Below are 23,186 nucleotides of genomic sequence, written 5' to 3' on the forward strand. Positions count from 1 at the left end.
GACTCTCTGTGCTCCTGTGTGCGATGATCCTTGATGATCGTCGTGATGCTGCCGCTCGAGTGTTGGCGCTCCGCGGTGGCGGTGGTCACGAGGAGTAGGTGGGGTGTCGGGTGCTAACTATCGTTGGTGTGCGAGAGGTAACTTGTACCCGGATGAATATCCACTAATCTCTCCCTCAGAGACTATGGTGGGTTAGGGGGATGATTAGCCAGATGCAACACGGTTACGTGGTGTTGCAAGTAGTGTATGTGTTCGAGTGGTTGTGGTTGTGAGTCGGCTGCCGTGGTGCTGCTTGAATAAAAAATCCATGTCGTGAGGAGATATATGCTGTATCAGCTCAGGGAAAAGAAATCTCACTCCAGGATTTTTCGCGAGAGGAAAATTTTGTTAATCAAGATTTACAATAGCAAAATTACTCATTAAAATTGAAACCAAAAATCTATCTCGTCGCACAAGATTTAGAATAACACGCATGAGTTACAACACTTAGCTAAATGCGCGAATAAAAGAACATAGCGGTGACGTCTATAATGAAAACGGCAACTGGATGGGGTCCCGAGAAAATGTCTCTGGTATTGGGGCGCACTCTTCTTCTATCGGGGGAAGTGGATTGATCAGTCGATGAACGCGTCTCTCCTGGCCGGGCCTCAGAGGTCTGCCGATGGCGATCTGAGGATTCAAATCAGCAAGGCTCTGGAGATAACCCATCACCCGCTGGGTCAAACGCTCTTGAGCGATGACATACTGGACAAGGTTGACCAGTACTGGGTCTCTCTCAATTCGTCCATCGGGAAAAGATGTCACTTCCCCAGGTGTTGCACGGCTCGGAAAGTAATAATACCCTCGTTCGCTGGCATAGGGTACCGCGAATCGAAGGCAAACAATCGCTTCGTGTGCAGCCGCTTATATGGCCATCTGCGGAGTTGGCATAGATTTCCCCAGGAAGGAGACTTCCGTTGGGTCTTGATTTGAGTCTACGGGAGGGATGTGCACTACTGCTCAATATTTCGAGGCGGATGAGGTGATCCTCGACTTGAGCAACTCGTACTGGGGTGGCTAGGTAGAACCCATGGTACTGCAGGTAAAGTCCCACAATATTTTAACAAAGCTACCTGGGGTTGCATCTGGGGTTCTCAGATAAATGCTAGGGCTCGGCATGGCAAGAAATGGTTGTGAGGGTTGCGCACAAGATGAGGGGTACTCGGCAAGGTCACAAGGTGGTTATTTATATAGCCTCCAGGCTGGGTTATTTACCGTGGTGAGGGGCACTTGTTTGCTGGTTCTGCTCTCATGGCGGTCAGGGTCAAAGCCACAGTTACACACATCTCCCAAAAGTAACGTGTTACTGTGGGTGCCGTCGGGGTTGGTTTTGGTAGCTACGCCCAGAATTAAAAATGCAACCGTACATCAACACACTTATGCACAACTACTTTTAAAATAGGGGCGCACATGCAGACAACACTGTGGTAATACAAGATCACACAACTACAGGTTGTGGACATACTGAGACTCGGTACTACTCGAGTGACTTAGTCTACCTCGTTTATATCTAAGCGGGCGTGTCTTGCGGATGTCGAGGCTTCTCCATTGGATCCACCGTCGGGGTTAGCTGCAGGGGGTTGCAGAACTGCAGGGTTGGGGTAGCAATGATGACCATCGCGGGGATTGTTGGCCACAATCCCGTTGGAGTGTGTTCCCAAAAGGCGACGAAGCACTTCTGGGGTCATCAAAGCACCTTGGTTGACGGCTGGGGCTGACCTCAAGGTCTCGATCGGTTGTCCGAACAACACGACTGGGTTATCGGTGTCGGGCTCAGCCTCTCTTCTTGCTGGGGGTCAGCGGATCAGTTCTCCACGAGTTGCGATCAGATCTAGGGTGATTTGATCGAACAGTCCCTCTAGTGCACTTACATAGCGCACCAGATGCAATAATGCAGGATCCGTCTCGTGATCTCCCTTGGCAACTTGTGGTGGTCTACCATACCCGTCACGGCTGGGGTAGTAGTAGAAGGAGCGACAGTTAACTCTGGGCGACAAGTGCCGGTGTTGAACTATAGCTTCTCGGGCAGCTAGTTGGATGGCTTGTGGTTCAAAGGAAGTTGTCCTTCCGGTGAACCTATAGGGGCATTTTGGCGATAGACCCCTACCATAGACGTGCATAGTGGCCCAAAATTGACGGCTCTCACCGCTCATGGACCCTTGGTACACAACATATTTTGGGGGCTCTCCTAATGCAAAGGCACGGCGGGTAAGGTTTGCTAGCACGGTTATGAAACCTCCAAGGTTGGTTGCTGTGGTCTCATTGTGAACAATGGGGCCAGGCATTCTAGCTCGGTTTGGGGTAGAGGTTGTGTTGTGCTGTGCTGAGGCGAGCGCGCCCTCTTTATAGAAAAAGGGGGACGGAGTCTTCCTTCGCACGCTTGCGAAAAAGACTATCTAGGGGCCGATTACTGGCGTGTAACTGACAGGTTAGGCTGATAGGTTGGGCACCGACTGCCAAAAGGTGTCGGCTCACTATGAGGCTATCTTACACGAGAAGCTTGGTCGGGGTTTGGTTAAGGTCTGGTGGGTTGGTTTACCTAGGTTTTTCGATCTGGCTAAGATAGGATTAGCCAATGGTCAGCCTGGCTCTAACACCAAGTTTGTCAGGACCGGATTTTCGGGATATAATTTCCAGAAAATGGCCCTTGTGCTCACCAGCCCCAGGGTTACTGTTAGCTGATGAGGCACCAACTTGATACAGAAATTCCAAGCAAAAGTACATAATATGTAGTACAAGACCACTCTGGCCTGTGAGTATAACAAAAGGTTTCTAGGGTTGATGGCGGAAGCGGTTTGTGGTTCACCACGGTCTATGGGACTCCATTTCCCACAGGAACAGCTGACCAGGTTAACTCCTATCTTCACGAGGCTGCTATCACCGTTGCTTAGGTTCCGAGACTGTCATCGCAATGCTCCTCTCCAAGCAAGCAATTTGGCCAAGACAATAGCCAGGGACAAGCCAGTGAGTACTTTGAATGTACTCGCAAACATTAAGAACACATGTATAATATAGTCACTGCTAATCATGCTTTAAAATGTTCCATGATTACTTCGTCAGTCATAAATGAAGCTCATGATGCATGCAAGCAGGTTAATCATGTCATATATGAATATGCAATCAGCGAGTAGAAATAGAATGCACCGATCGGGTGTCTGAGGCGATGCCTCGAAAGGATAACAATATAAAGTATGCCTCAGTCGGGCGTCTAAGCGACACCACATAAATGGCTTATAAGTAGATAAAATATCAAACATGCCATAGTCGGGCGTTTGTGCGACACCGCATAAAGAGCTTATGTATAAAAATAATCATGGTGAATATCCAGGAGGTAGAACCATCCCAGGGATACTCAATAATTCAAATAACATAAATGGTTAGTCCATAATAATAATAATAATCATAATCATCATACATCACAAGTCAGGATCAATATTCTGGTTTAATAGTTTTTCCTCCGAAGACCGACACTAAGACCGACACTTGACCCATCCCAGACTGTAGTCCTTAACCATGGACACGGCTATTCGAATAGGTATAATATCTCTGCAGAGGGTGTACTCTTTACCCACTAGCAACGGATTCCTTTAGTCCATCGGGACTAATTCTGTCCACGGTCTTTTGATTGAAAACACACCTGACCACACACACCAGCCTAACTCACCAGTGTCTGGAATCACCCTTGACACCTGTTAAGCAAAACTCTAAGTGGGGAGGCTACAACCTCGACTAGCATGGGATCACAAAATTTATACCGCGTGCAAACTAGGGGAGCTACCCACTTTGGCTACAACCGAAAACACCCATGCCCCCGGACCGGATGACTGGCTTTAATCCAGGGCCATGGAACCCTCATCGCGGTCTCTCTGTATGGTGTGTGGTAGACAGGGGTTGACAACTTACTGAACCGTACCCTACCTACGACAGGGACAAGTGGCAGCACGGAACAAGTATGGGGGTTACTGGAGCAATACTCGATCTACGGACGACTCAGGAGGCTTAAGTATTTCCTGCATGATTAGCTCAAGGATAACATTTCACACCCATCAGACACAACCACCACTCATCATACCTTCCCCTGCCCCGCCGGTCATAACCGTCTCGACGAGGGATAAGCTCGTGTCTACCCAAGACAGAGAATTTCCCGGATCTTTCCCGGTAGGCATGAGAGGCATATGAGGGTGATTGCTATCACAAGTATGTCCATTGCCAACAGCAAAAAATTTCATCTTTGCACTCAAAGCGTATGATCATATCGTCACAAACACATAACGGATACTCCGTGTCACGGTGGTGTTGTAACTGTTTTAAACAACACACGATAATATTATGCATGAGTTCAGAAATGCTTGCCTTCAAGGTGTGGAGAGGTGAGGTGCACTCCAATATTTTTTTGAAAGCTCTCTTCTCTCTCTCCAAAATCCTATTTTGAAAATAGGCAAATAACACATACTTTCAAAACAGTACAAAAATTTGTCCTAATTATTTTTTAAATAAATCTTAAAATAAACTAGGTGAAATTTGAGAGATGTAGGAAAAAGAATCAATTCATTTGGACTTATATTTAAAAAGTTATAGCCAGTCAAAGTTTTGGTCAAATTCTGTTTTTAAAATAAAATAGAAAAGAAAACGTTTTAGATAAGAATGAATACGCTTTTGAAGCAGGGGATACGCACTTGGGGGTTTTACGCCTTCACTTATCCAGCGTGGACGGGCGCGTGGGTCACTGACAGTGGGTCCACGGAGCCCACTGGTCAGGTTTGACCAGTCGCCCCGCCTTCGTCCTCCTCTGGCCGAACAAAGGTGAGGGCTCCGGCGATCAACGCCGGTGAACGGCGGCTCCTCGAGGGCATCCGAGGCCAGGGATGGATCCGCCACTCCCGGGCGGTCCTCCCGGTGGCCGACTGGCCGGTGGGGACGGGGGGGAATCGTCGGCGGCGAGCTCCGCGACGGAAGGAGCTTCGGGCATGATTGGGGGATTTGTCTCCGGTGGCTCCCGATCAAAATTGAGCTTGGGGGTGGACTCACGTGATGAAGAGAGGGCCTCTGGTGAAGAGAGTGGAGAGGGGGAGGCCCTGGTGGCGCCGGAGTGAACGAGGCAGTGGTGGTGGCCGTGGTTGCCGGAGAAGAAGAAGATGACCCCTCTGGTATTTCTACTGCTACGGCCGGATCGGTGAGGGAGTGTGGGAGGTTGCTTGAGGGTTTGGTGAGCTCGGGGGGGTCCTTATATAGCGATCGGGAACAGTTCCGACGATGGCCGAGGATAAGAACGCCGGCCACCGCCGTACTGTGCTGCAGGGCGACGTGGCGGCGACGAGGGCTTGCGGACAAGGCTGCGGATGAGCTTGAGCTGTTCAAGGGGGCAGCTGGCGAGCGCTGGTGGCTCTGGCGGCGCCGTCCACGGCAAAGGCTGCTGTGGCCGCCCGCTAGCCGCCGTTGCCGACCTGACGGCGGTGCTGTTGGGCGCCAGGGGGGCTTGGCTGGTTCCTGCGAGCGTATGAGGTCGGGGGTGCGGCTCTGCAGGTGAGCAAGGGCCGGGGCACGACGCGGCGACCCGAGCGCACGCACGTGCAAAACGCGCGCTCTGGGCGCGCTCAGAGCATGCACGGGACGTGCTCGACAATATGCCAAGGCATGCTAGGGGCCTCCAAACCAGAAGGGAGTTAGCAGGGTGAGGCAATAGGCTTGGTCAAGTCCATGGGACAAGCTGGTTTGGTCAGGGGATCAAGTGCACAATGTAAACTTGAAATCATGCCAAATCTGGTTGTGCACATAGGGTGTTTGACAAAATGCCAAAGGCATCTAGGCAATTCTTGGGGTGGTCAAATTCTCCAGATCAGGGTCTCTTTAGTTGAAAGAGAGGGTGGTGAGGTTAGTTTGACAAAATCAGAAACTTGTTAGTGCAAGTTTTGCAAAACATCAGTTTTGGACAGAAAGAGAAAGGCATGGTTTCATGATCCAGAAATCTTCCAATGGGTCCCTTCTTCTGGACTTAAGGGTTTTGCAAGGTGGGCTATAAGCAGGAGAAAACTCAAGGGTACTAGAGCAAATTAAATTAGGGTTGCTGTAGAAAAAGCCAAACTGGACCGGAAAGCAAAAGAGGTTGATTCACTCAAAATTTTCAAAGAACACCACTGGGTTTTTGCATAAAGTTGAATTACATACCACTACTAATATCCCACAATTTTGGTGGAAGCTAGAAAGAAATATTTAAATGGGTTGTAGTGCAAAATTGCCCACTGGACCAAATTTGAAAACTTGGAGTAGAGCTCAAAATATTAAGTGAATGAATTATATTTTTCCATAAAAGTGATTCAAAAACATCACATGACATCTCCAATTTTTGGTTGGAATTTTAGATAAATATATCAAGAGGTTGCAGTGCAAATTGGGTCCTGAAACTTAAAAAAACATTTCAAGGAATAAATCTCAGGGAGAATTAGTTATGCAATTAAATCCACTTTTAAGAGAAATGTTTTTCTCGAGGGAGAAAACAAGTCCAGTAATATATTTGGAAACTTTCACTTGGGATAAAACTCCATAAAATCCAAGAAAGGATGGTACTGAAATCAAAGAAAACCCAGAAAAATGAAAAGTTTAATTTTCCTGGCAAAATTTTAATTAGTAAAACAAGGCTAAAATTTTGGGGTGTCATAGTGATGTAATATCTCTTGGGGCGCTTGCCTAATGTGGGAAAGATAGTTTGTATCTGGGTGGGTGGGTGGGTGGATTTAAGTCCAGACCTTGACCCAATCTGTGATCCTGGGGCGGTGGAGTTTCCGATCTTGGAAGTTCGGGCTCCGGGATGTTGCCCTGCGGGTTCAGTATGCGGCCTGATTCTGGATTCAGGGTTAGGGCGGCGTCCTCCCGTGAGCGAGTATCCTGTTCGGAGAGCTCGGGAATCCGGACATAGTTCATCCTCAGGATAGAGGGAGAATCGCCGCATTGCTCCTCCACCACCGCTATCTGATGGGTGGCCGGCAGAGAGTTAATATCCCTTTGGTCGGGTTTAAGCCCGATCCGATCGTAGTCCGTAGTGACTCCCAGAGCGGCAATGCGATCCAAGAGCTCGTTCAAGGAGGAGAGCTCCATTGGATCCATCTGCTCGGCAAATTTTGAGCTGATGTGGAGGCTATTTTCGATGACCCGAGAGGTCATCGTCGGCGCAGCGGCCGAGCGGGCGGTCATGACGAAGCCGCCTAGTTGGAGAGTTTGGCCTACAGCCAAGGCTCCCCCAGAGGTGATGTTGTACTTGACAGCGAGGCGAGCCATCTTCCTTATGATGACGACACAGTGGAACTCTCAATGAAAGCACCAATGTCGGTGTCAAAACCGGCGGATCTCGGGTAGGGTGTCCCGAACTGTGCGTCTAAGGTGGATGGTAACAGGAGGCAGGGGACACGATGTTTACCCAGGTTCAGGCCCTCTTGATGGAGGTAAAACCCTACGTCCTGCTTGATTGTTCTTGATGATATGAGTATTACAAGAGTTGATCAACCACGAGATCAGAGAGGCTAAACCCTAGAAGCTAGCCTATGGTGTCATTGTCTGTTGTCCTACGGACTAAAACCCTCCGGTTTATATATACACCGGAGGAGGCTAGGGTTACACAATGTCGGTTACAAAGGAGGAGATATCCATATCCGTATTGCCTAGCTTGCCTTCCATGCCAAGCAGAGTCCAATCCGGACACGGGACGAAGTCTTCAATCTTGTATCTTCATAGTCCAACAGTCCGGCCAAAGGATATAGTCTGGCTGTCCGGAGACCCCCTAATCTAGGACTCCCTCACTCTCCCTTTGATGTGATTGAGCACTCTCCCCCTTTGATGTGATTAAGCTTTGATGTGATCTCTCTCTCCCCCTTTGACATCAATTTCCAAGAAGGGATCTTCTGGAGTGTGAGTCGAATAGGTTTGGTCCTTGAGTCACATGACAGCAACATATAGAATGTGATGCAGGTAGATGACAAGAATCATTGAGTGGAGCTGGAATAAATATGCAGGATGCAAATGGCAAAGTGTCTCCTCAGCATTGAAATCGGTAACACCGAGTTGTTTTCTTCCGTGGCACCGAAGTAGTTCAGTTAGACTAAAAAAGACAAACCGGTGAGGCCGAGTTCAATATAGAGAGAAAATAGTTGTCATCTCAGCTCACTAGGCAAATAAGATCTCACAAAGATTTGCAATGAATTGGATGCAGGGAATGCAGAAACGAACAGAGAAATTAAAGAAATCTAGATGAAGTTTTTTTAAAGAAGGGGAACAAATATGCAAGAGACAAATGCAAGATCTCCGAGAAACACTAGAGAACTTCACCTAGAATTGGTCGGCGACAAAGTCAACTATGTTAGAGTATATTGACTGAGGAGTCAAGTGAGAACACTTGATCGTAGGTCATACTCATCGTTTAAGCACAAAATGGGGTTACCATTTTCCGTTTAAGAATTTTGATGTATTCACATCTTGTTGAGCTGCCCATGACTTGGGGTAAACCTTCTCTAAGATGGAATAGGATACCTTGGGTGTTGGTGTTGATCTTGATCATGTAGTTGAACTTGTGTGGGATGCTCAAGGTTGATGTATCTCATCAAGACTTGGGAGCACCACTTGTAGTTTTGAGTTCATCTACCTACATGGATTAGTCTTGCAAGGAAGAGCACTTGTGTATCCAAAATGACAATCATGAAATTTAATATCAAAAAAAAGTTGATATGGAGAAATTGTCAAAGGATATGTTGAAAAGGTTTCATGCTTCCTTGTCTTCAACCACCATATTTGAGAGACTTGGTGATGTAGAGATTTCTTAAGATGTGAGTGAGCGGCAATCTCATAGAATTAGATTCATTAAAGTACCTACAAGGGTTAGATAGCATGCAAGGGTGCAAGTATATCCAAGACATATGATCATCATCATAAGAGAAATATCAAGGATTAGTCAAAGGCTCATGCCTTGCATGTATCCAAATGGAGTTTCTACTCCAACTTTGAAGTATCAATGATGTTCAATTCACCTCTCAAATGGCAAAATACTTTCTCATCAAGCGGTTTGGTGAATATATCTTCCAATTGCTTATCGGTACGAACATGCTTAAGATCAATGTCCCCTTTTGCAAGATGATCTTGAATGAAATGATGACAAACTTCAATATTCTTAGTTCGAGAATGTTGCAAGGGATTGATGTCTACTACACAACCTTCTTCTTGTAGACATTGTTGGGCCTCCAAGTGCAGAGGTTTGTAGGAAAGTAGCAAATTTCCCTCAAGTGGATGACCTAAGGTTTATCAATCTGTAGGAGGCGTAGGATGAAGATGGTCTCTCTCAAGCAACCCTGCAACCAAATAACAAAGAGTCTCTTGTGTCCCCAACACACCCAATACAATGGTAAATTGTATAGGTGCACTAGTTCGGCGAAGAGATGGTGATACAAGTGGTATATGGATGGTAGATAATAGTTTTTGTAATCTGAAAATATAAAAACAGCAAGGTAACGAATGATAAAAGTGAGCGTAAACGGTATTGCAATGATAGGAAACAAGGCCTAGGGTTCATACTTTCACTAGTGTAAGTTCCCTCAACAATGATAACATAATTGGATCATATAACTATCCCTCAACATGCAACGAAGAGTCACTCCAAAGTCACTAATAGCAGAGAATGAACGAAGAGATTATGGTAGGGTACGAAACCACCTCAAAGTTATTCTTTCCAATCAATCCGTTGAGCTATTCCTATAAGTGTCACAAACAGCCCTAGAGTTCATACTAGAATAACACCTTAAGACACAAATCAACCAAAACCCTAATGTCACCTAGATACTCCAATGTCACCTCAAGTATCCGTGGGTATGATTATACGATATGCGTCACACAATCTCAGATTCATCTATTCAACCAACACATAGAACCTCAAAGAGTGCCCAATGTTCCTACCGGAGAATCACGACGAAAATGTGTGCCAACCCCTATGCATAGGTTCATGGGCGGAACCCGCAAGTTGATCACCAAAGCATACATCAAGTGTATCACATGATAATCCCATTGTCACCAGAGATATCCACGGCAAGACATACATCAAGTGTTCTCAAATCTTTAAAGACTCAATCTGATAAGATAACTTCAAAGGGGAAACTCAATTCATTACAAGAGAGTAGAGGGGGAAAGAAACATCATCGGATCCAAATATAATAGCAAAGCTCGCGATACATCAAGATCGTATCACCTCAAGAACACGAGAGAGAGAGAGAGAGAGATCAAACACATAGCTACTGGTACATACCCTCAGCCCTGAGGGAGAACTACTCCGTCCTCGTGATGGAGAGCACCGGGATGATGAAGATGGACACCGGAGAGGGATTGCCCCCTCTGGCAGGGTGCCGGAATGGTTCTAGATTGGCTTCCGGTGGCTACGGAGGCTTCTGGCGACGGAACTCCCAATCTATTGTGTTCCCGGATGTTTTTAGGGTATATGGAGATATATTTGTGGAAGAAGTACGTGAGGGGGGCCACGAGGGGCTCACGAGGGTGGATGATACGTCTCCATCGTATCTACTTTTCCAAACACTTTCGCCCTTGTTTTGGACTCTAACTTGTATGATTTGAATGTAACTAACTCGGACTGACGCTGTTTTCAGCAGAATTGCCATGGTGTTGTTTTATGTGCAGAAAACAAAAGTTCTCGGAATGACCTGAAACTCCACGGAATATCTTAGAATAAATAATAAAAAATCCTCGCCAAAGATGAAGACCAGGGGGCCCACACCCTGTCCACGAGGGTGGGGGACGCGCCCCTCCTCCTGGGCACGCCCCCTACCTCGTGGCCCCCCTGGTGGCCCTCCGATGCCAACTCCAACTCCATATATTGGCTTTCGAGGAGAAAAAAATCAGAGAGAAAGTTTCATCGCGTTTTACGATACGGAGCCACCGCCAAGCCCTAATCTCTCTCGGGAGGGCTGATCTGGAGTCCGTTCGGGGCTCCGGAGAGGGGGATACGTCGCCGTCATCATCATCAACCATCCTCCATCACCAATTTCATGATGCTCACCGCTGTGCGTGAGTAGGCTTGCTGGACGGTGATGGGTTGGATGAGATTTATCATGCAATCGAGTTAGTTTTGTTAGGGTTTGATCCCTAGTATCCACTATGTTCTGAGATTGATGTTGCTATGACTTTGCTATGCTTAATGCTTGTCACTAGGGCCTGAGTGCCATGATTTCAGATCTGAACCTATTATGTTTTCATGAATATATGTGAGTTCTAGATCCTATCTTGCAAGTCTATAGTCACCTACTATGTGTTATGATCCGGCAACCCCGAAGTGACAATAATCGGGACCACTCCCGGTGATGACCATAGTTTGAGGAGTTCATGTATTCACTATGTGTTAATGCTTTGTTCCGGTTCTCTATTAACAGGAGGCCTTAATATCCCTTAGTTTCCAATAGGACCCCGCTGCCACGGGAGGGTAGGACAAAAGATGTCATGCAAGTTCTTTTCCATAAGCACGTATGACTATTTACGGAATACATGCCTACATTATATTGATGAACTGGAGCTAGTTCTGTGTCACCCTATGTTATGACTGTTACATGATGAACCACATCCGGCATAATTATCCATCATTGATCCGGTGCCTACGAGTTTTCCATATACTGGTTTACGCTTATTTACTTTTCCGTTGCTACTGTTACAATCACTATAAAAATACCAAAAACATTACTTTTGCTGTCTTTACTTTGTTACCGTTACCACCACTATCATATTACCTTGCTACTAAACACTTTGCTACAGATACTAAGTTTCCAGGTGTGGTTGAATTGATAACTCAGCTGCTAATACTTGAGAATATTCTTTGGCTCCCCTTGTGTCGAATCAACAAATTTGGGTTGAATACTCTACCCTCGAAAACTGTTGCGATCCCCTATACTTGTGGGTTATCAAGACCTTTTTTTGGCGCCGTTGCCGGGGAGCATAGCTCTATTCTTTGAGTCACTTGGGATTTATATCTGCTAGACACTATGAAGAACTTGAAAGACGCTAAGACAAAAATTTATCCCTCAACTACGAGGGGAGGTAAGGAACTGCCATCTAGCCCTGCACTTGATTCACCTTCTGTTATGAGTAAGCTAGCGAGACCTAAACCTACTACTGCTATGAATTCTGATATGTTGCATGTTATTGATGATGTCACTTCTGCTATGCATGATACTTATGATGAAACTACTTCTATGCTTGATACTACTGTGCCACTTGGTGAATTTCTAGATGAGCAAATTTCTAAGTCTAGAGAAAGAGAAATTAGTGAACCTGAACACGATGATGTTAGTGATGATGAACCTATGCCTTGTATTCCCGAGGGTTATCTTTTTAATAATGAATCTTATGAAGCTATTCTTGCTTGTCCGGATAAACCTATACGTAAGAGGTTACTAATTAAGTGGAGTAAGGAATCTTTTAGAGGTAGGATGAGACCCGACCCTGCTTTTGCTACTTCACCTATCTGTGTTCCTGATCAGGATTATTATGATATTACTGTTGATCCAGATATAATTACTTTGATTGAATCTGATCATTTTTATGGCTATGAATCTGAAACTGTTGTGGCACATCTTCGTAAGTTAGATGAAATAGCTGCCCTGTTTACTAATAATCTGAGATCGCGCCACTTTTATATACTCAAAATATTTCCTTTCTCATTAAAGGGTGATGCTAAGAAATGGTTTAATTCTCTTGATCCTGCCTGTGTGCAAAGTCCCCAGGATATGATTTATTACTTCTCTGCTAAATATTTCCCTGCTCATAAGAAACAAGCTGCTTTGAGGGAAATATACAATTTTGTGCAAATTGAAGAAGAGAGTCTCCCACAAGCTTGGGGGAGGCTTCTCAAGTTACTTAATGATTTGCCTGATCATCCTCTTAAGAAACCTGAAATATTTGATATCTTTTATAAAGGACTAACTGATGCTTCCAGAGATTACCTGGATAGTTGTGCTGGTTCTCTTTTCAGGGAAAGAACACCGGATGACGCTGAAATTTTATTGAATAATATGTTGGCAAATGAAAATAATTGGGCACCTCCTGAGCCACCTCCCGAGCCAACTCCTGAGCCAGCTCCTGAGCCAATTACTGAGCCTATTCCTAAACCAACTCCGAAGAAGAGAGGTGTTCTATTTCTCAGTCCCGAAGATATGCAAGAGGCAAAGAAATCTATGAAAGAAAAAGGTATTAAAGCTGAAGATGTTAAGAATTTACCTCCTATTGAAGAAATACATGGTCTTAATTTACCGCCTGTTGAAGAAGTATATGATCTCATTACTTATTTACTGAAGAACCTCCCGATATCCCGACATAGGTAGTAAAGGTAAATTCTCTCTATAGATATGATAAAGTTGAAGTCCCTCCTACTAAAATTGCTAGTCAATGCTTGGATGAGTTTGATGACTTTGTGTTTAAGCAAGATGACTTTAATGCTTATTTTGGTAGACAATTAAAGCAGAATACCTTTATGATTAAATGCTTGAGTGATTATATGGATAATATTAGAGGTGAACTTAAACTTGTTAGCAAACATGCTTCTATGGTTACCACTCAAGTAGAACAAGTACTTAAAGCTCAGAAAGAAATGCTTGATGAAATGAATAGTAAGAAAAATGATTATGCTGTTAGAGTGGCTACTAGAACTGGTAGAATGACTCAGGAACCTCTGTATCCTGAAGGCCACCCTAAGAGAATCAAGCAAGATTCTCAAAGAAATAATATTGATGCACCTAGTTCTTCTAAAAGGAAGAAAAAGAAAAATGATAGAACTGTGCAAACTTCTAGTGAACCTATGGTTGAACCACCTGATAATCCAAATAATATCTCTATGTCTGATGCTGAAACACAATCTGGTAATGAACATGAACCTAGTGAAAATGTTAATGATGATGTTCATGATGATGCTCAACCTAGTAATGATAATGATGTAGAAGTTGAACCTGCTGTTGATCTTGATAACCCACAATCAAAGAATCAACGTTATGATAAAAGAGACTTCGTTGCTAGGAAACATGGTAAAGAAAGAGAACCATGGGTTCAGAAACCCATGCGTTTTCCTCCGAAACCATCCAAGAAAAAGGATGATGAGGATTTTGAGTGCTTTGCTGAAATGATTAGACCTATCTTTTTGCGTATGCGATTGACTGATGTTCTCAAAACAAATCCTTATGCTAAGTATATGAAGGATATCATTACTAATAAAAGAAAGATACCGGAGGCTAAAATTTCCACCATGCTTGCTAATTACACTTTTAAGGGTGGAATACCAAAGAAACTTGGAGATCCAGGAGTACCTACTATACCATGCTCCATTAAAAGAAATTATGTTAAAACTGCTTTATGTGATCTTGGAGCCGGTGTTAGTGTTATGCCTCTCTCTTTATATCGTAGACTTGACTTGAATAAGTTGACACCTACTGAAATATCTTTTCAAATGGCTGATAAATCAACTGCTATACATGTCGGTATTTGTGAGGATGTGCCTGTTGTGGTTGCAAACGTTACTATTTTAACGGACTTTGTTATTCTTCATATTCCCGAGGATGATAGTATGTCTATTATTCTTGGAAGACCTGTCCTTAATACTGCAGGGGATGTTATTGATTGCAACAAAGGCAATGTCACTTTTCATGTTAATGGTATTGAGCATACGGTGCACTTTCCGAGGAAACAACCTCAAGTTTATAGTATCAATTCTATTGGAAAAATTCCATCGATTATATTTGGAGGTTTTGAATTTCCTCTTCCTACTGTCAAAAAGAAATATGATATACTTATTGTTGGGGATGTCCATATCCCCGTTGAGGTAACATAGTGTTATTTGAAATTTCTCCAGTTCCATGATTATCGGAATGAGTTTGTTAACAAGACTTGATCAACCTTGTTAGTGGATTCTTTTTGATGAGCATGAGATGGATCAAACTAGAAGCACAACCTTCTGTACCCTCTTTGTATTTTCTGTTCTTTAGTAGAAATAAAGTAAAATATTATTTTTCTGTCTGTTTCTTGACTTATCCGTGCAATATAAAAATATCCCGAAAATAAAAGTCCTCCGAATGCCATGCCAATTTAATATGATTTTTTCGGGAATATTTAAGGATTTTTAGTGCAAAAATTACCGCGGGGGGAGCTGCCACCTGGTCACGAGGGTGGAGGGTGCGCCCTACCCCCCTGGGCACCCCCCTGCCTCGTGGGCCCATGGTGGCCCTCCTCTACTTATTCCTGCACCCATCTTCTTCCTCTGTCTCGCACAAACCTGAAAAACCAACTCAAGCTCGTGTTCCAGCAACTTTTGCTGCGATTTTCGGTCTCCTTGCTCAAAGCACCTCTCGCAAAACTGTTTGGGGAGATTGTTCCTTGGTATGTGACTCCTCCATTGGTCCAATTAGTTTTTGTTCTAGTGCTTTATTCATTGCAAATTTTTGCTGCATAGGTGACCATGTTCTTGAGCTTGCATGTCAAATATATATGGTTCCAAGTAGTTCTAATGCTTGATATATGCTCTAGGCACTTGTATGAGTAGTTGCTATTAATCTTATTGAAGTTGGTTCACTTTTGTTTGAAGTTACTAAAAATTTCAGAATTATTTTCAGAGAAAACAATATGCTTAGGAGGATGTTCCAAGGTGGTTCTTCAAGGAAGCAAGGTCCCAGACTTGCAATGCGTGATGGTGACGAGGAACCACCAAGAGACGCTCTCATGAGGCCCTGTGAATGGCCTTCGGAAAATTTTATGAATCAAGTGGGAATTAAAGAAGAATTTTACGCATATGTGCGTAATGCCGGTCTTGAGGACTTTGAAGCTGACAAATGCCCCCAGTATCGTTATCTCACAAGTTCATTTGTGGGGAGGTTTGATTATTCATCTTCGCGTAATTCTCCTTCAGTCATGTTTGACCTTTATGACAAGTCTTATACCATGGACTTAGAGGATTTCACTCGTGCATTCAAACTTCCATCTTGGGGTAGTATCAGGGATCCCCCTAAATCTGAATATAGAGATTTTCTTGCTAGAATAACTGTGGGGGAATCTAGAGATATAGCACAGGCCACTATAGGGAGCATTCACTTTCCTGCTATACATTATTTTGCTCTCTTCATTGGTAGATGTATAACTGCTAAGGATGAAGCATGTCACATGTGTGCCTCTAATCTTAGCATTCTCAGAAGTGCTATGTTAGGGGACCAAGCTTATCATATGGGAGCCATTGTAGCTCATAGGTTGCATCTTAATAGACGTAACGGAGATTTCTTTGGAGGAATTTATGCAACCCGCTTAGCTAATTTTCTTGATGTAGACATTCGTGAGGGTGATGTGGAGTTGCCCACTTCTTATTTAGATCTTGATCCTATGTTTTCCCACCAGTTCATTGAGAGGACTGGACCACCTTACCAGTATCGACTAATCTTTGACAGACGGCATGTGGTCCGTGTTGCTCTTCCTGCTCCTACCTTCTTTAATTTTCAGGCGAGAGGAAGATATATTATTACCGGAGAGGAGGCAGATGAGTATGAGAGGGGAGTGGAAGCAGCCCGACGCCGTGCTGCTGCTCAGCAGGCGGTAGCCGCTGCATTGCAGTACGACCCCAGCTTCACCTACGGATATCAGCCAGGTTATCCCTGTCAATAGACCAACTTAGGCCAAAAGTCTAAGCTTGGGGGAGTATGTATTTCCCACCGACATTACATTCATGTTCACACTCATTGCTAGATGTCGGTGCTCATACTCTTTCATTGTAATATCCATGCTAGTTTATTTTCCTTTTTCCTGCTTTCTTCTTGTGTGTTTAATAAACCTTAAGAAAAACAAAAAAATTAGTGTTAGTCTACTTTCCATGCTTGTAGTAGAATTAAAAAGAAAACCCAAAAATATTTCCCGTCCTTCTTTTGCTTGTTGGGAGCTTTCCCGTGTAAATAGTTTTTATTTTTCTTTTCCTTTCTTTGGGGGTCAAGAAGACTATATTGAAAATGCTTAGTGGCTCTTATATGCAAGATTGTTTATTTAACTTAGAGCCCATATTACTTGTCTTCTCTCTTGAGTTGAATGCTTGCAGATTCCAGCTTAGTCCAATGCACGTGCACTCTTATTATTATACACACCGTTCGGTCGTGCAGGTGAAAGGCAATAATGATGATATATGATGGACTCATCGGGATGAGAAAAGCTGGTATGAACTCGACCTCTCTTGTTTTTGTAAATATGATGATTCATCGTTCCTAATTCAGCTATTATGAAGTAAACATATTTGCAATGACATTTAGAGATTATAGTTGCTTGTGCCATGCTTGATTAGCTATGAGTTATAATGGTTAACCTTGCGTGCCAACATGCTATTCAGACGATTATGATGTGGTATGATAGGATGGTATCCTCCTTTAAATTAATTGAGTGACTCGACTTGGCACATGTTCACGCATGTAGTTGAATCAAATCAACATAGCCTTCATGATATTTATGTTCATGGTGGATTATATCCTACTCATGCTTATATTCGGTGTGAATTAATTTTAATGCATGTTTACGACTGTTGTCGCTCTCTTAGTTGGTCGCTTCCCAGTCTTTTGCTAGCCTTCACCTGTACTAAGCGGGAATAATTCTTGTGCATCCAAACTCCTTAAACCCCAAAGTTGTTCCATATGAGTCCACTATACCTTCCTATATGCGGTATCTACCTACCGTTCCAAGTAAATTTGTATGTGCCAAACTCCAAACCTTCCAATGAAATTCTGTTTTGTATGCTCGAGCAGCTCATGTGCAACTATGGCTGCCTATATCTTCCATGCTAGGTGGGTTATTATCAAGAGGAGTGGACTCCGCTCCTCATTCATGAGAAAGGGCCGGTAACCGGGATGCCCAGTCCCATGATCCAAAAAGATCAAAGCAAATCAAAATAATTAAACAAAACTCCCCCTGGGACCCATTGAATGTTGGAGGCACTCGTTGTTTCGAGCAAGCCATGGATTGATGCTTGTGGAGGAGGGGGAGTATAAACCTTTACCATTCTATTTGGGAACTGCCTATAATGCATGTAGTATGGAAGATACAGCCATCTCATAGTTGTTGCATTGACAGTGAAAGTATGCCGCTCAAAATATTATTTATCTCTATTTCAAAAATCGAGCTCTGGCACCTCTAAAAATCCCTGCTTCCCTCTGCGAAGGGCCTATCTATTTACTTTTATGTTGAGTCATCACCCTTCTTATTAAAAAGCACCCGCTGGAGAGCACACTGTCGTTTGCATTCATTATGATTGGTTTATATTGGGTATGACTTGAGTGGATCTCTTTTACCATGAATTACAATGTTTAGTCAGTCCTTGATCTTTAAAGGTGCTCTGCATTTATGTTTTGCGGTCTCAGAAAGGGCTAGCGAGATACCATTTTGTTATATCATGTTATGATTATTTTGAGAAAGTGTTGTTATCCGAGTTTTATTATTATAGCACGCTAGCTGATTATGCTATTGATATGACTAATTGTGAGACCTACGTGTTATTGTGAGTATGGTTAGTTCATAATAATTGCTGAAACTTGAATGCTGGCTTTTCATGTTTACAACAACAAGAGCAAACAGAGTTTGTAAAAGTTTTTCTTTTTCTCTTTCAGTTTGTCAACTGAATTGCTTGAGGACAAGCAAGGGTTTAAGCTTAGCGGAGTTGATACGTCTCCGTCGTATCTACTTTTCCAAACACTTTTGCCCTTGTTTTGGACTCTAACTTGTATGATTTGAATGGAACTAACCCGGACTGACGCTGTTTTCAGCAGAATTGCCATGGTGTTGTTTTATGTGCAGAAAACAAAAGTTCTCGGAATGACCTGAAACTCCACGGAATATCTTAGAATAAATAATAAAAACTCCTCGCCAAAGATGAAGACCAGGGGGTCCACACCCTGTCCACGAGGGTGGGGGGCGCACCCCTCCCCCTGGGCGCGCCCCCTACCTCGTGGGCCCCCTGGTGGCCCTCCGACGCCAACTCCAACTCCATATATTGGCTTTCGAGGAGAAAAAAAATCAGAGAGTAAGTTTCATCGCGTTTTACGATACGGAGCCGCCGCCAAGCCCTAATCTCTCTCGGGAGGGCTGATCTGGAGTCCGTTCGGGGCTCCAGAGAGGGGGATTCGTCGCCGTCGTCATCATCAACCATCCTCCATCACCAATTTCATGATGCTCACCGCCGTGCGTGAGTAATTGCATCGTAGGCTTGCTGGACGGTGATGGGTTGGATGAGATTTATCATGCAATCGAGTTAGTTTTGTTAGGGTTTGATCCCTAGTATCCACTATGTTTTGAGATTGATGTTGCTATGACTTTGCTATGCTTAATGCTTGTCACTAGGGCCTGAGTGCCATGATTTTAGATCTGAACCTATTATGTTTTCATGAATATATGTGAGTTCTAGATCCTATCTTGCAAGTCTATAGTCACCTACTATGTGTTATGATCCGGCAACCCCGAAGTGACAATAATCGGGACCACTCCCGGTGATGACCATAGTTTGAGGAGTTCATGTATTCACTATGTGGTTAATGCTTTGTTTCGGTTCTCTATTAAAAGGAGGCCTTAATATCCCTTAGTTTCCAATAGGACCCCGCTGCCACGGGAGGGTAGGACAAAAGATGTCATGCAAGTTCTTTTCCATAAGCATGTATGACTATTTACGGAATACATGCCTACATTATATTGATGAACTGGAGCTAGTTCTGTGTCACCCTATGTTATGACTGTTACATGATGAACCACATCCGGCATAATTATGCATCATTGATCCGGTGCCTACGAGTTTCCCATATACTGGTTTACGCTTATTTACTTTTCCGTTGCTATTGTTACAATCACTACAAAAATACCAAAAACATTACTTTTGCTGTCTTTACTTTGTTACAGTTACCACCACTATCATATTACCTTGCTACTAAACACTTTGCTGCAGATACTAAGTTTCCAGGTGTGGTTGAATTGACAACTCAGCTGCTAATACTTGATAATGTTCTTTGGCTCCCCTTGTGTTGAATCAACAAATTTGGGTTGAATACTCTACCCTCGAAAACTGTTGCGATCCCCTATACTTGTGGGTTATCAGTGGAGGGCGCGCTCCCCTGCCTCGTGACCTCCTTGGAGATCCCCCGACGTGCACTCCATGTCTTCTGGGCTTCTTTCCTTCCAAAAATGAGTTCCGTGAAGTTTTAGGTCAATTGGACTCCGTTTGATTTTCCTTTTCTTCGAAACCCTAAAACAGGGTAAAAACAGAAACTGGCACTGGGCTCTGGGTTAATAGGTTAGTCCCAAAAATGATATAAAAGTGTATAATAAAGTCCATAAACATTCAAAATAGTAAATAATATAGCATGGAGCAATCAAAAATTATAGATACGTTGGAGACGTATCAGCATCCCCAAGCTTAATTCCTGCTCGTCCTCGAGTAGGTAAATGATAAAAACAGAATTTTTGATGCAGAGTGCTACTTGGCATAATTTCAATGTAATTCTTCTTAATTGTGGCATGAATATTCAGATCCAAAAGATTCAAGACAAAAGTTCATATTGACATAAAAATAATAATACTTCAAGCATACTAACTAAGCAATTATGTCTTCTCAAAATAACATGGCCAAAGAAAGTTCATCCCTACAAAATCATATAGTTTAGTCATGTTTCATTTTCGTCACACAAGAATGCTCTCATCATGCACAACCCCGATGGCAAGCCAAGCATTTGTTTCATACTTTAGTAATCTCAAACCTATAAACTTTCACGCAATACATGAGCGCGAGCCATGGATATAGCACTATGGATGGAATAGAATATAATGAGGGGGGTTATGTGGATAAGACAAAAAGGAGAAAGTCTCACATCAACGAGGCTAATCGATGGGCTATGGAGATGCCCATCGATTGATGTTAATGCAAGGAGTAGGGATTGACATGGAACGGATGCACTAGAGCTATAAATGTATGAAAGCTCAACAAAAGAAACTAGTGGGTGTGCACCCAACTTGCTTGCTCACGAAGACCTAGGGCACTTGAGGAGGCCCATTGTTGGAATATACATGCCAAGTTCTATAATGAAAAATTCCCACTAGTATATGAAAGTGATAACATGACAGACTCTCTACTATGAAGATCATGCTGCTACTTTGAAGCACAAGTGTGGTAAAAGGATAGTAACATTGTCCCTTCTCTCTTTTTCTCTCATTTTTTGGGCCTTCTCCTTTTTTATGGCCTTTCTATTTTTTGGCCTTCTCTTTTTTTATGGCCTTTCTATTTTTTTTATTCCTCACTTGGGACAATGCTCTAATAATGATGATCATCACACTTCTATTTATTTACAACTCAATGATTACAACTCGATACTAGAACAAAGATGACTCTATATGAATGCCTCCGGCGGTGTACCGGGATATGCAATGAACCAAGAGTGACATGTATGAAAGAATTATGAACGGTGTATGACACCCCAAAATTTTGGCCTTGTTTTGTTAAATTAAAATTTTTTGCCAGGAATTAAAACTTTGATTTTTTTGGACTCCCTTTTGATTTTTTGAAACATTTCCTTTCTTATTATCATGGAGTTGTTCCCTAAAGTGAAAACCCTTCAAATATGTTATTGGACTTGTTTAACCTCTCAAGAAAAACTTTTCTTTTATCAGTATAACTAATTACCTAATTAAATTGCTTGATCTTTATTTTCTTGAAAAATGGTTTTCCAAGGTTATATGGCCATAATTGAACTACAACCATTTGATAAATTCACCTAAAATTCCAACCAAAATTTGGAGATATCATGTGATGTTTTTAAATTACTTTTATACAAAAATATCTTTTATTCATGTAATATTTTGAGCTCTGCATGCATTTTTCTTCTCTGGTCCAGAGTGCAATTTTGCACTACAACCCATTTAAATATTTCTCTCTGGCCTCCACCAAAATTAGGGGATGTTGGTAGTAGAATATGATTCAACATTATGCAAAAACCTAGTGCTGTTCTTTGAAAATTTTGAGTGAATCAACCTCTTTTCCATTCTGGTCCAGCCTTGTGATTTCTACTTCAACCCTTTTTATTTTTGCTCCAATGACCTTGTGCTTTCTCCTGCTTATAGTCCTCCCTACCAAACCCCTAATTCCAGGAGCATGCACCCATTTGAATAATTTTGTGCATGAAATAATGCAATTTATCTCCTGTCCAGAATTGTAGTTTTGCAAAACTTGCACTAACAAGTTTGTGATTTTCACAAACTAACCTCACCACCCTCTTATTCATCTAAAGAGACCACCATCTGGAGTTTTTGGCCACTCCAAGACCTGCCTAAGTGCCCTTAGCATTCCGTCAAACACCTTATAGGCATGATCAGTTTTGACATGGGTTTGTGTTTGCTCTATGAACTTGATCCCCTGACCAAACCAGCCTGTCCAATGGTGTTTCCCTAGCCTATAGCCCCACCCTGCTAACCCTCTTGCGGTTTGGAACCCCCAGCATGCCATGGCATTTCGTCGAGCACGTTTCGTGCATGCTCTGGGCGCGAGCAGAGCATGCGTTTTGCACGTGCCGTGCCGAGCCGACGCGTCGCGCCCCTGGCCTTGCCCGCTCTGCAGAGCCACGCCACTCGCTCCCTTCCCACCACAACACGCCAAGAGCCCTCGCCACATCCCCGGCAGGCCGGGAGCTAGCTGCCACGGCCGCCCGACAGCCCCTTCTCATGTCGGCGCCGCCAAGCTTCTCCCACTCGCCAGCTCGTCCCTAGAGCAGTGCCCGCTCGTCCGCTAGCTCCTGCCGCCATCCCCAACCCTGCCACGTTGCCCTGCAAGCTACAGAACGTCGGTCGCCGGCAGCCTTATCCACCGCCGGGGAACCGACCTCGTCGGCGCTATAAAAGGAGGCCCCTGGGCTCGTCCGAGCACTCAGGCGACCTCAGGCCACCCCCATGGCACCCCCACAACCAGCAATCGTCGGGGGAAAGCCGTCTTCCCCAACTCCGGCCGGTTCAGCCGCCGCCACATCCAAGCTCCATTCACTGCAACCAGAGCCCCTCCCGTCCGTCCAACGCCACCAAATGACTCCACTTCGACTTGCGGAGCCGCCTAGCTACTCAAACCCGACCGGGAGCCACCATAGTTCAAA

This window comes from Triticum dicoccoides, chromosome 5A, assembly GCF_002162155.2.
Source record: "Triticum dicoccoides isolate Atlit2015 ecotype Zavitan chromosome 5A, WEW_v2.0, whole genome shotgun sequence".
NCBI lineage: Eukaryota > Viridiplantae > Streptophyta > Magnoliopsida > Poales > Poaceae > Triticum > Triticum dicoccoides.